The following is a 13,694-nucleotide window of genomic DNA, read 5'->3' as shown; positions in this document are numbered from 1 at the left end:
GGGGGGGTGGATGTGTGTTTTGGGGATTCCGTGCACGCCATTGCGAGTGCACTGGAGGCTGAGTGTAGGTCTGGGCGTGGTGGATAGAAAAGTGTGGTTCTGGTGGTAGATAGTAGTGTTGTGGTGGGCCATATGGGGTATATTGGTAATTTGGGTAGTGGGGTCTGGGTTGGTTGCAGTAAAGTGGAGGGTTATTGGGCCTGGACCAAACACTAGCTTCCACCGTAGCAACGTTTCCTTCTTCTTCTTTCCAAGCACACCACCAGTACCGCTTTGGATGGCCTGGGTGGTTGCTTTCAATGCCGAGTAGCTCAAGATCTTGTTAGATTTCAATCTCTCTTCAATCATGGCTCCCATATTTACCACTTCATTAAACGACTTTCCGACAGATGTCACCAGATGACCAAAATAGGTAGGCTCCAATGTTTGCAAGAAGTAATCTACCATTTCACTTTCCCTCATTGGAGGATCAACCCTTGCTGCTTGTTCCCTCCAGCAGAAACCAAACTCTCTAAAACTTTCCCCAGGCTTCTTTTCCAGCTTCAACAATGACAGACGGTCGGGGACTATCTCAAGGTTATACTGAAAATGGCCAATGAATGCCTGTGCCAAATCATCCCATGTATATCATCGGTCGGGGTCCCATCTCATGTACCATTCTAGTACGGATCAGCTCAGGCTTTGATCGAAATATGCTATCAACAATTCATCCTTCCCCCCAGCACCTCTCATTTTGCTACAAAAACCACGCAGATGGGCTACTGGGTCACCGTGCCCCTTATAAAAGTCAAACTTTGGCATTTTAAACCCCGCAGACAACTGAACATCAGGGAAAGGGCAGAAATCTTTGTATGCGACGCTGACTTGGTTACCTAAACCATGCATGTTCCTGAAGGATTGCTCCAGGCTTTTGACTTTACGAATCACTTCCTCCTGTTCTGTATTCTTAACCGGTTTCTCAACCTCTCCCGGGATTTCAAAATGAGGAGAATAGGTATATGGCTCAGGCGCTTTGAAAGTGGATTCGGGAGGGTAATATTGGGTGTCATGAGCTTGGAATAGCGGCTCACTGGACGATCTATGTAATGGGGCTGGGGGAGGTGCCACAAAGACTGGAACCCTGGGTGGGGAAGGGTTCTGTTTGGGGGGTGGGGAAGGGGGAGCGTATGAAGTGGTACCATAGCCCTGGGCATGATAGGGGAAGGCTGAAGATGCGTGGGGAGTGGTGGGCTCCTGATCCTGAGCCAGGGGTGGGATGTAAGATGGATTAGCGGGATATAGTGGTGCCGGATGTCCCTAAGACCATGCCCGATGCATTTCAGCCATTTGTGCTTTTAGTTTCCTCGTCTCTTCTTTCATAGCACCCACATATGTTACCTCAACTTCATTCGAAGGGTCTACGATGCTGATTTCCGAATCCTGCCCGGTCATTTTTACTTTATCTTTCGACCGAGTGTTGTATGGGTGAGTTGCCAGAATTGCCAATCAACTAACCACTTGCCTGAACTCACACATTTAGACAACCACTTTGTTAGCGATTAAGTCTTAACAGATTTGACAACCGCATGTTGACATGAATGCCCCTATACAGTTAATCATTTCTATTATGCGTTTGCTCGATTGCATGCGTCATCCCGGCATTTGGTTCCTTATTTCTTTTTACCTTGCTTTCATATTTTTTGTGCTATTTTCTTTTTCCCTATTTCTTTCTTTTTTGTGTTTTCGCTCATTTCTTTCTTTCTCTTTTTTTCGATCCCTTCTTTTTATCACTCTTTCATTCTTACATTATGATTACGGTCGAATCCTATGGAGATTGCCTACGTATCGTGACCCCGCACGAATCAGACCAAGCGTAGTTCGTGAAAAATAAATGCAAAAAATAAAGGGTGGAAATAAGAATTATTTTTTGAAAATTTATTTTTTCATTACTAAAACAAACTATTACAAACTAAACACTTTCCGGAATGAAACTAACAGACGCAAATTAAAAGCAAACAACAAACTCTAAGACTGCAAACATACTTGACCTGAAAAGATAAAGGACATACGAAAGACAGACTCAAAAGGTAGAAAACTACAGACATGGCCTATGCATACTCTAGTGCTTCAAACTTAGGTGTCTGCGAGGCGTCGTTCGGCCTCGCCGCGGACCTAGGATCCAAATCCCTTTCAAGCTGCTCTAATTCATTCATGGTTCGTTTTACATAGATCATCACTGCGGAGACAAAAGTAATAGGGGTCATGTCTTCACAAACCCGGCATCTCCTGAAAATGGCATGAGCAATGGCTCTAATCCTGTCTTTTGTTTGCTTCTTTTCTATAAGCAATCGTCTTATCTGATAACTGCATGTCTTTAAAGCTCGAGAGTCCTGCAGGTGTTGATCTTGCAGCTGCTGTACTTCTACCTCCATTTGTGCCAACAAGTCGTAACAATGTCCACTTTCAATTCCAAAATCTCTAGCCTGCCTAACCATTTTACCTTCAAGAGAGACCACTTTTCTCTTTAAATCGGCGACAATTTTCTCATGGTCCCTTTTCAACTGATTCAAGTACTGACGACGCTCCTCTATTCTGGTAGCCCACTGTGCTTTAAGCTCTGCCATGATATTTTCGGATTTATCTAATTCATCCCGCCATTCCCTGACTTCCTTTTCCAATCTTTTTATCAATTGCTCATCGGATCGGCTCCTCGGTTGCTTATCGACGGTTATCTTCAATTGCCGGATTTGGGCCCTAAGCGCTTCGTTTTCTCGAGCCAGTCTGTTCTTTTCACCTTGATCCGCGGCAACCTGTACACTGTTCTCGAATTTCATACTCTCAACTTGCTGCTTCAGTTTACCAATCTCAACTCGATAGCCTTCTTCCTTGGCTAACCAGTCCCACTGCTCTTGGGACGACTTGGCGAAATCTTCGAGATGAGGTCGTTTAGCCGGTCTCCCACATGCCACGTCACCTCTGAACCAATCATGATACCCTGGGGCAACTTCCTTTTTAACCCTATCAGACACATAAGTGTTCGCCATCAAATGTTGACACTCACTCCAGATTTGGCGAACCTCTTCCTCGGGGAACCGACCGTCAGGACTAATTTCGACCACTTGGGTACTCAGATCTTCATCTCTCGGTACTACTTGATACCTCCCGAGTTGCCTCAGAACCCGATATGGTGCATAGGGCTGGATGCTTTTGAGTCCCATCAACAGAAAATGCGGCCGGGCTGCTGGCATATATATGACTTCTTCGACAGGCAACCATCCAAGCACCCACTGTATCTGGCTGGCAGTGAGGTTCTAAAATAATGATGTCCAGGCCGTGACTCCTTCAGATAGACTAGCCCCTTTGATTCTTGTGTAAAATTCTCCTATACAAGTTTTCCCGAATGAACCATAACTCAATAGCTGAGAGCGAGGGCACAAATGCTCAGTCATCCACATTTGTAACAACAGGTTACATCCCTCAAAAAATTTGCCCCCAGCTTTGCACGCAGTGAGAGCCCGGAAGATATCAGCCACGATCATAGGTGCTAAATTGCTTTTCCCCATGGTTTGCAAGGTACTGACAACCCCCGCTACTTTCAAATCAATATTACCATCTTTCCTTGGGAATATTATGAGGCCCAAAAAGGCTATCATAAAAGCAACCCGTCTGTGTTCCTCCCATTTTTGTAGGTTACTTCTACTGCATAGCTTAAAGTCTGGATTATTGAACCTGCCCACGTGGCCATATCTATCATATATGAAGCGGAAACTGCAGAAATCCTTTGCAAAATCTGGATGATGAACTGTTCGGGGTATTTTCAAGGAATCCAAGAACCGGTGTATGGTAATGGCCTTGAGAGCAATTAAGTATTTGAACCTCAATGGAGTTTGATCACTTCCGATATACCCCGCTATTTCTTCCAATGTTGGGGTGAGCTCAAAGTCCGAGAAATAAAATACATTATGTGCCGAATCCCAATAAGCGACCAATGCCCTGATAATATCCCCCCGAGGCTGAATGTCGAATAAATCCAGAAGATCTTTCAAATATTTTTCACTTCGTCTTGCCCTTCTTTGCCTAAATCATTCCACCATAATTGCAACTCAAAAGGGATTTTGGTCATTATTGAAAAGGGTTCATTTAGCATCGTGATCATCCTGCACATTTATTAAGGCGATTAAGCAAAAGAAAAACTTTTATTCGACTCAAAATAAAAACTATCTATATTTTTTCGACTCAAAAAAAAATAAAACTATCTATATTTTTTTCAAATTTTAAAAAAATGAAAGACTCGATTCTCAAACGCGGCCTTTCGGTACTTCGGAAACAAAGATTTTAAGGCTGCAAGAGTCAACCGGTCAACAATCAAAATTGACCAAGATGGCCGTTTTGCAAAGTCAGCCTTCCGGCGTTCCGTTTGGGAACATTTGGCTATTTTTGACAAAACGGCATCACCAAACTTATTTACGACGAAAATAAAAATTTTGACATTTTTTGGCTATTTTTGCAAAGGAAGGTTGGACCCGATGAGGGTTGCCTACGTATCTCACGCCCTATGATAATCAAACCTGCGTAGTTCGGGCGAATTAACTAACTATATTTTAAACACAAGGCCCTTTTTTCATTTTCCATGGCAAGACAAACTATTTTTCCTTTTCTATATTTTCTTTTTGAAATCAAGACGAAGTAACGACTCTTTTTTTTTTCATTTTCAATAAACAACCTATTTTTCCCAGACTAAAATAAAGACTCTTTTTCTTTTTCTTTTCAACAAACAATTTTCCAAAAATAAAAGACTCTTTTTTTTCTATTTTCTTTTGCCTTTAGTAAAACAGACTGTTAAAATAAAGCGTTTTTCTTTTTTCGTTTTCTCAAAATTTCGGCAGAGTTTCGACAGTGTCTGGGCATTGGGTTTTTCTAAAATAATCAATTAACCCCCCAACTTTTATTTCTCTCTTTTTCTATTTTTTTTTTCAATTTTCCAACGTTCCCGAGATTCAGAAACCGGTCAACATGCAGGTTCAGAACAAATAAATGCACAGCACAAGAGAATGCATCAGGATGGTCTTTTCATTTCAGGTTGCTAGTCCTAGACGGACCCAACCCCTGTGTTGAGTCCCCTAAGTCAAATGCAACGTGATGCAAATAAGCGTTCCTACTAGGGATCCGGCATGAAGTCACATTATTCTATGTTCAAAACCTGGGTCGGTGTTCTAGACTGTGTACCCGAGCGGACAACTCGAGTCGAGGAGGGGGCAACTTACCGGGAACCAAAAGGCCATCCGGCTTCGTAACTTGTCCGGCCCTTTCTTATTTCAAGGTATGACACTAACAGAATAAGGAGTCTCAACCAGTAAGCACATCCCCGGAGGTGAAGAGAGAAGGGTGTCGGCACAGTTTATATACAGTTCAGATAATATCAAAGCGGTAACATTTAGCACATTCAGCACAAAACATGTAGGAAAATCAAATACAATCAAATACAACAATTTATCTAAGCTCGAATTCTGAACCCTGAACCAGAGATTCTGGGTTTGATCCCCAGCGGAGTCGCCAGAGCTGTCACACCTCCTTTTTCACTACACCCCGCAAAGGACGTAAAGGAGTTTTCCCAGTTAAAGGACAATTGGAACGGGATTTAATTATTAATTATTCAGAGTCGCCACTTGAGAGATTAATGGTGTCCCAAATCACCGATTGAATCCCGAACCGAGGAAATTTATGACTCTGTTAACAGTCCGCGAACCAGAAATCCGGGTAAGGAATTCTGTTAACCCGGGAGAAGGTGTTAGGCATTCCCGGGCTCTGTGGTTCTAGCACGGTCGCTTAACTGTTGTATTTGATTTTATCTGACTTTAATACATGCTAGCTTATGTGCCTTTTAATTCGTAAACCACTTTTTATCATTATTTATTTTAAAAGAATTGCGACGTCGTGAAAACACGTTTCAAACCACGTCGCCATCAATGCACCCATGGTCGTCAACACATTTCGACTTCGCCGAGATTTGGATTTGGGTCGCATCAATGCGCACCCGAGTTTAAAGAAGTAATTTAATTAAATCACGCCTAAAGGTTCTAACATAATATTATTTTAGGGAAAGACGTGAAGTTCGCTAAACGGCCCTCCCAAGTTCCAATCAGTTTTAACAACCATTTATTGAGGGCCCCACATTTATTTATTTTTGTTCGGTGAGGCTCGTCTCAATTTGTGAACCTCTTTTCTATCATTATTTATTTTATAAGAATTACGATGTCGTGAAAACGCGTTTTGAACCCCGTCACAATCAATGCGCCCGTGATTGTCAACACATTTCGACTTCATCGAGATTTGGATTTGGGTCGCATCAATGCGCACCCGAGTTTAGGAAGGTAATTTTTTAAGAGCGTGTCTAAAGCAACTACGCGTTTTCACTTTGCGAGGGCCGTGGAATTTGCTAAACGGCACGCCTCAAATTTTAAGGATCAATTCCTGCTTAAAATGAGGGCCACGCAATTTGTCATTTTTGTTTGGCATGGCGCACCTCGAATTAATTTTAAAGGAAAAGAAATGTGTTTAGCTAAGGCAAACTTTATTATTCCTACTTATGTATCAAAAAAAAAACTAAGCATCACAATCACATCACAGGAACCATACCCGTAATTGTAATAGTCCTATTGCGCGCCTACAGGTCCGACCATCTATGAAATGCCAACAATTTAGACTAAGCTTGCATCCAGTAGTCTTATAAGAATCCATAAGGCCCAATTCCAAAAGAATGGGCCAATTGATCATAGTAGTCCATTCCTTCACAAGTCAAAATCAGAAATACACACTGAATTCACTTGCCTAGTGTCGAACTTGATAGCCCCCAAAATGTTACCAAATCAATATTTAACATGAAGTAAAGAGGAAAAAATGAAAAATCAGCAAACGAAAATCTACCCAGGCTCGAAACAGCATATGCATATGAGCGATCGCAATCTCATGTGGGAATTTCTTTCTCAAAGGAATCAGCGAGGCAATATTAATCTAAGGAACATTGTACACTCCAACAGAATAGCAACAGACCAAGTTAGAAAGCAGATGAAAATTGACAGAGACATAGAAATAAGGGAATGGAACGTTAGCAATGATAGAGGGAGGCAATCGTATAAAGAAAAACCAAGCAGCAAGAACTCGACGAAATTCAGTTTACGAACGCCCCGAAATCAGCTGGAAACTGCGGCTGAAACTGACCCAGAACCAATCCGACAATAGCCTCCAATATTTGACAGTATTTTGCCTAGAAAATTACTTTAACAAAACAGATTTCGGATCGTTTTTGAACCATATGAATCGAGCTTGAAGCTAACAAATCAACAACAACCAATCGAGCACTTAACTCTGCTTTGACAAACGTCACTTCTAGACCTATTCTGACCTCTTTAAACCATTGAAACACATGATACATAAAGGATCCTACCAACATGATGAATCGATAAAATGAACTTGTTCAGGAGTAGTTCATGCATAACTTATATGCGAGAAAACTTGAACAAAATAGAAATCCCTATTGGAAGCCATGCTGGACGACAGTAGGTATGTATGCAAACTGAATTTGTGACATGCCATTAAAGCATTTGGACGATTTCAACTTAAAACTCCAGCTGTGAACTCATGACAAAAATCAACATCATTTAGGCTCGCATGTACAGTTCCTCCAGAATCACAATGCTAAGTCGAAGCAACTGCCATATATAGAACTAAACTCATGGACTAATCAAGCACGCATACGGAAGCTTAATCAGACAGAGATGATAACCACAATTACCCTACTGTTTCATACAAATCAACCCACAATCACTGACAATATACAAGTCGAAGTATTTTTCACCCTTAGCCATTTCAAACAGTCAACCAAAAGAAAACAAGGCGTGGGCGACTTCAACTTCTCAACACATACTCAATCTTGATTATAATAGTTTTGTGATTTCACAGAATACTTTAACAATCTGAATCTCAAGACAACATTCCTGAATCTTAAAAGTGATGATTGTTTCTATTGACCGTAGAGCCTAGGATTTACACCACGCAAGCTAACAAATACTACATATAGTCCCATTACAACTTTACTATAAGACCCCAGAATAACCTGAGAAAGCAACATGTTGGAATAAGGCTCGAAGAAACAAACTAAGAAAAAGAAGAGTCCGTGTCTAACAACTGTCGCATTAACAAAAAAAACAAAAAACTAGGATTCAGTTACATCAACTGCTGAACTTCAACCCCAGAACACCCTATTTTCCTTTCAAATATGATAAACCATAAGGGTACACAGTATCAAAGATAACTTTGGCAATTTCAAACTAACAGAATGTGCAAAATGGTCGTGAAATCAGGGAACATGGAACCTTAATGATTCATGACTCGAACATGCTAAGATAAAACAATTGAAACTGGTCTGTATTATGAAATTGGAACCAATGAACACAGTCATTTAGACTTAAAATCAATCGATTTCGACTAAATGCGGTAAAACACCTTCAAGAGTTCATACCATCTCAAAGATGAAAGCAAACGTTCATTTGAAAACGACGAAATATGACTCAAACGAAAACTCGATGCCATAATAACAGTTAGATCATATAAGCATAGAGGTCAACCCCACAAAATCGACTCTCGTTAGCTGAACATAGTTAAATGCATCACACATGGAGAGGAGATTTATCAGCAAGACATCAGATTACAGGACAAAACCATTCCGAACAAAATCTCACAGCTCAAGACGCTGTGAAACAGAGATGCAGAAGAGAAAAGAAATTGAACCTGAGATTTCAAATTTCCTTTAATAATAATAGGCTCGACAAAACACTTTTCGACTCCAAATCCTAGCGAGGTTCAGCAAACAACTCAGCAAGATGACCGTGAAACCTAGTTTGAACTTCAATTTTATCTCCTTATAATTCCAATCCGGATTCAGAAAAATCAGAAGAAGAAATTGTATCTATGTTTCTCTTAAGCTTAATGACTTCGTCAAAGAAAATAGCCTCCGAAAAACCATTTGTTCACCAGAAAACCTTTCAATTTTTCTCTGAAATTTTTTCCACCCCCCTCTGAAATCCCAAAATTCCTCTAGTTATTAGGCAGACACCTGATGAATGAAGGGCTGGGATTTATCGGAATCCATCCCACGCTCTCCATTCATCCAGCATATGCCTTCTAGAGGCTTCCAATCACGTGAGAAAGGAATGGGGATGGGAGAATCTGTCAGAGGTCGTTATAAAGATGGTGACGAGAAGGGAGGGGGAACGCGTGAGGTGGGATGAGAGCTCACTCGCGCGGATTTTGGGCTGGAAAAGGGTTGGTTTTTGGGCGTGTTGGAGAAGAAGAACAGTATGCATATCTGATTTAGGGATTTTGGTTTTGGCTCTTTGTATCATGCGTGTAGTAGAGACAGATTGGGTTTGGAGGGTATCTGGGCCGGATGGGGCGGGTTCTGGGTGAAATTCGTTTGGGCTGGGGAGAGTAAATTGGATATGGCCCAAAATGAGTATCTTATTAAGAGGACCAAGATTCTTCTTAATTTCTTTTCTTTTCTTTTCAAATAAAAAAACATAAAAACCTAAATTAACTCTTAAAAACTAAATTGACTTATCAAATTATATTAAGCTCTAATTAATAATCGACACAATCAATTAAATACCAAATTAGAAGAAAATTAATGAAACTCAAAGCTAAGAATTAAACGATGCACAAATAAATTATTTTTTTGTGATTTTTCTAATTTGTAAAAACCCTAATTATTAAGTAATCTAAAAATATGTGAAACTAAGTCCTAACTGCGGATGCAATGTATATTTTAGTATTTTTATTAGTTAAAAGAAAAATGCAAAGACAAAAATGCAGACAATTAACAGAAAATGTCACAAAAATTCGCATAATTGCAAACACTGAAAGAAGTTATTTTGTTTTGAATTTCTGGGAGTAATTAATATAGGGCAAAATTCACGTGCTCACACCCTTTTTCCTCTTCATCTTCCTTTCTAACACTGCTTGGTTTTTCATTTCTTTTCCCATCTTTTCTTTCTGATCATCGCTTTTTTCTTCCTCCTATTTCTCACGTCCCACAACTTCATTCTCTTTTTTTTCTTTTTTCTTGTTTATTTTTTTTTTAATGATTATTCGATCGAATCCTATGTAGGTTGCCTATGTATCATGTCCCTCATGAATCAGATCAAGCGTAGTTCTGAAAAAAAATGATGGATAAAATAAACTAAAACAAATCTTTTAGATTTTCCATTTATAACTTTTTTTGGTTTTTCAAATACAAAAAGGAAGTACTATAACAAAAGACTCGACAATCTTAACTAGACTGACAGACTTGATACTACTGTACAAGACTAATAATTAAAAGACAAAATAAAATAGACTAAAAAATAAAAAATTTCCTCAAGCAGCTCGTGCATGCAATGGTCTTGACTAGAATGGTCATGGGGTATTTGTCATGCTCGAGTCCTGGTAAATGAATCCATACCTTAGTGAAAAAAATAAAACCAAACAGATTAAATGATTCAAGACACTATGTGAGACCACACCTCCTATTAGACACATGCAAGACAAGCTTGGGCTATTTTTGAAAATTAAACTACATGGTTAAGAGTGGCTATTAATGCAAACTCAACAAGATTGGCCTCATGGACAAGGAAAATGCCTCACTAAGGCTTTTATGGATTCAAAGTCCGAACATCATGGCCCAAAATTAATTTGCGGAAATGCCCGATTTTGCAAAAATGATCGATATGGCCCGAAGTGGCTGAAGATGAAAGCTCAAAAGGACGGACCTTAAGGTAGTGGGACACTTAGTTGCGAACTCAGGATTCTGAGACATGGGTCATGAACCACTTTTGCGAAAAATGACCTATTTTGCAAGAATGACCGATGTGGCCAAAAGTGGCTAAAGATGCAAACTCAATAAGGACGTGCCTTAAAGTAATATGACTCCTAGTTGTGGACTCAAGATCCTAAGACATGGGTAATTGAACCACTTTTGCGAAAATGACCCCATTTTGCAACAATGGCCGATGTGGCCAAAAGTGGCTAGACATGCAAGATTTGGCTAAAACCCCGCGAAGCCAAGAACTTAAAACTCACTAGGAAGACCGGGCCCTATGTGGGTTGCCTACGCATCACGTCTCAAAAGGCGAGAATCAGGTTCACGTAGTTCGAGAAGATTAGATATGAGAGAAAGCTTAAGAAATGACACTAATTTGGAAAAATATTTTTTTTTTTGTCTTTTGTCTTCTTTTTTTGAAAAATGATGGAAAATGTAAAATCTTTTTGGATTTTCTTTTTCATTTTCATTTTTGAAAAATAGTGAAAAAGTGTAAAATCTTTTTTGGATTTTTCATTTTTCATTCTTTTTTGAATTTTTGGAAAATAATGGAAAAGTGTAAAATCTTTTTTTTTTGGATTTTCTATTTTCAATTTTTTTTGTCTTTTCTTGAAAAAGTCGTGAAAGAAAAATATAACAGCCCTACTTTTTTATTTTTCACCCTTTTTCCCAAACATCGATCCGCCAAATGACCTTTTTACCCTCACAGATGCAATATTTAGCACATAGGATGATTGAATATCTTTTTGGGCCACGGGCCCATTTTGACAAAATTTGGATAGGCTTCCTACAAAGGGACACGGTGCCTGGGGCCGAGCCCTACTAGGTCCAAATGACATGATGCAAATAAAAATGACCTAAAGGCTGACCTAAGTTTGGGGATCACTAACAAGGCAATTCGGGGGAGCGTATGATCGATGGTGGCTGCTCAAGCTTTCCACCCATTCCATACGTCCGACGGCCCCCCTCCTAAATTAAGGGTGACTTAACAAAGAGTCGTACACGCGATGCGTACTCCGAGACTTGTTGCAGAAAAAAGACCCATGGTTATGCAAATGATGACAGTTTATAAAGCAGTAACACATTAAGTAAAGCGATAAACAAATAACCAACAAAACAAGGAAATAAGGCAAACAAAGCAAATAAACAAAGCAAATAAAGAAAACAAAAACCTCAACCGAATATCCTAAAAGCCAACAAGATTAAGTACCAGCTCGAACCTACAAGGTCCCCAACAGAGTCGCTAGAGATGTCACACCCCCCTTTTTAACCAAACCTCCACTAACCCTCTTAAATAAATAAAAGAGATTTAGTAGAGCTTGAAAAAGGATTTTCCAGTTAGAGTCGCTACCTGACATTGATTTCGGTGTGCCAGGTCACCGTTTTTTTTAAAAATAATTTTCCTTTAGAATACTTTGAACTCCAAAACATAAGTCCGCACCAAAGATTCGGGTAAGGGGGTTCATTTGACTCGGGAAAAAAGTGTTAGGCACTCCCAAGTCCCGTAACTAGTACGGTTGCATACTTGATCTAGTCGGCTTTCAAAACATTCAAATTGAGGTAAAACACACAGAAATAAAATAAACACACAAGAATCAACTACACAGCTTCTTAAAATTCAATTTAGGCGAACAAGTCCCGCGACCTATTTGTTTCCTTACCTAATTTGTACAAGTTAAAAATCAACTACACAGCTTCTTAAAATTCAATTTAGGCGAACAATCTCTTAATCCAACTTAACAACTAACGTTACTTCTTTGATGCAAGTTAATAATCAAAGACAAGGAATCAAACACATTTAACATATTGAAAATGAAATACTCAAACCTAAAAATAAACAACAAAGAAGCATAAAAAACAAACATGTAATATTATCAAAAAGGGACGAACAAGATAGGAGATGGGATCTCATTGTAGAACCTGAGATTTACAAGCACTCGCACAAAACTGTGGAACGAGGCTAGACCGGAAAATCGAATGGACACCTTAAAGTCGGCCTCCACTGACTCGCTTCAAAACAAGCCTCGAATAGAAACTAACGAGCAAATCAAAAAATGGAAACATGAGCAATGACCTGCTGAGGATCTGTTTATGTTCTTTTTTTGTTTGGTTTTCTTGGTTTTTCGACCATATGTATATGTGTGGCGGATTTTCAAGGTGTTACTCAAAGATTGTTGCTTATGGCTGCTCAGGGGTGTTTATTTTTTTTGTGAAGTGAAGCAGCAGGTCAAGGATGGAGGTCAAGGGCCCGAGGGTGGTTTGGCAGAGCGTTTGGTTGGAGTTGCTGGCGGCGACGGCGTGGCTGGTGAGGACGAGCAGTTGTTGCTGCTTAGGGGTATGTGTGTGCGGCGGTTTTGGGTGGTGTCTAGGTTGTTCAGATTAAGGGGTCAATGGCGGCTAGGCTGGTGGTGTAGGGTCGGCTGAGTGGTGGAGATGGGTGGTCGTTGGCCGGGATGGTTGACGGCTGAAGGGGTTCCTATGGTATTCTGTCGATTTTTTTTCTTCAGGTTCTCCTAGGGTTTTTCATGGTGTAGGTTCTGTCTTGTATGTTTTTTTTTTGGCAATTAATATTGTCCATAGGATTAAATTCAAATAGAGGGCCAAGATTAAAAGGTTATGGGTTGGGTTAGTGGGTGAATTGGGTCAAGAAGATTGGGCTTTGTGAATTGGGTTATAAATTTTGTTTTTAATTCTATAATTCTTGCAATTTGGCTAAAATATTAATGCCTTTTCTAAAATAATACCATAAAATCGTAAAATTAATCTTAATTAACTAGAACAACTATATTATGACATGAAATTATTTTTTGATATTTTCAAAGATTATACTCAAAAATAAAAATGCGTTAAAAACAATATTTTT

General features: G+C 39.7%; 1 long non-coding RNA gene across 1 annotated transcript; it reads right to left on the bottom strand.

Moving 5' to 3' along the window:
• Positions 1 to 10,214: 10,214 nt before the first annotated feature.
• LOC107827520 (uncharacterized) lies at positions 10,215 to 13,380 on the bottom strand. Its single transcript, XR_001657544.2, has 2 exons — positions 12,752 to 13,380; positions 10,215 to 10,455 (listed from the first exon to the last, which is right to left on the bottom strand). It is a non-coding gene; the product is annotated as an uncharacterized LOC107827520 (long non-coding RNA).
• Between the last annotated feature and the right edge of the window lie 314 nt (positions 13,381 to 13,694).

Source organism: Nicotiana tabacum, chromosome 8, assembly GCF_000715075.1.
Source record: "Nicotiana tabacum cultivar K326 chromosome 8, ASM71507v2, whole genome shotgun sequence".
Taxonomy (NCBI): Eukaryota; Viridiplantae; Streptophyta; class Magnoliopsida; order Solanales; family Solanaceae; genus Nicotiana; species Nicotiana tabacum.
This window is presented reverse-complemented; position numbering and strand designations above follow the sequence as displayed.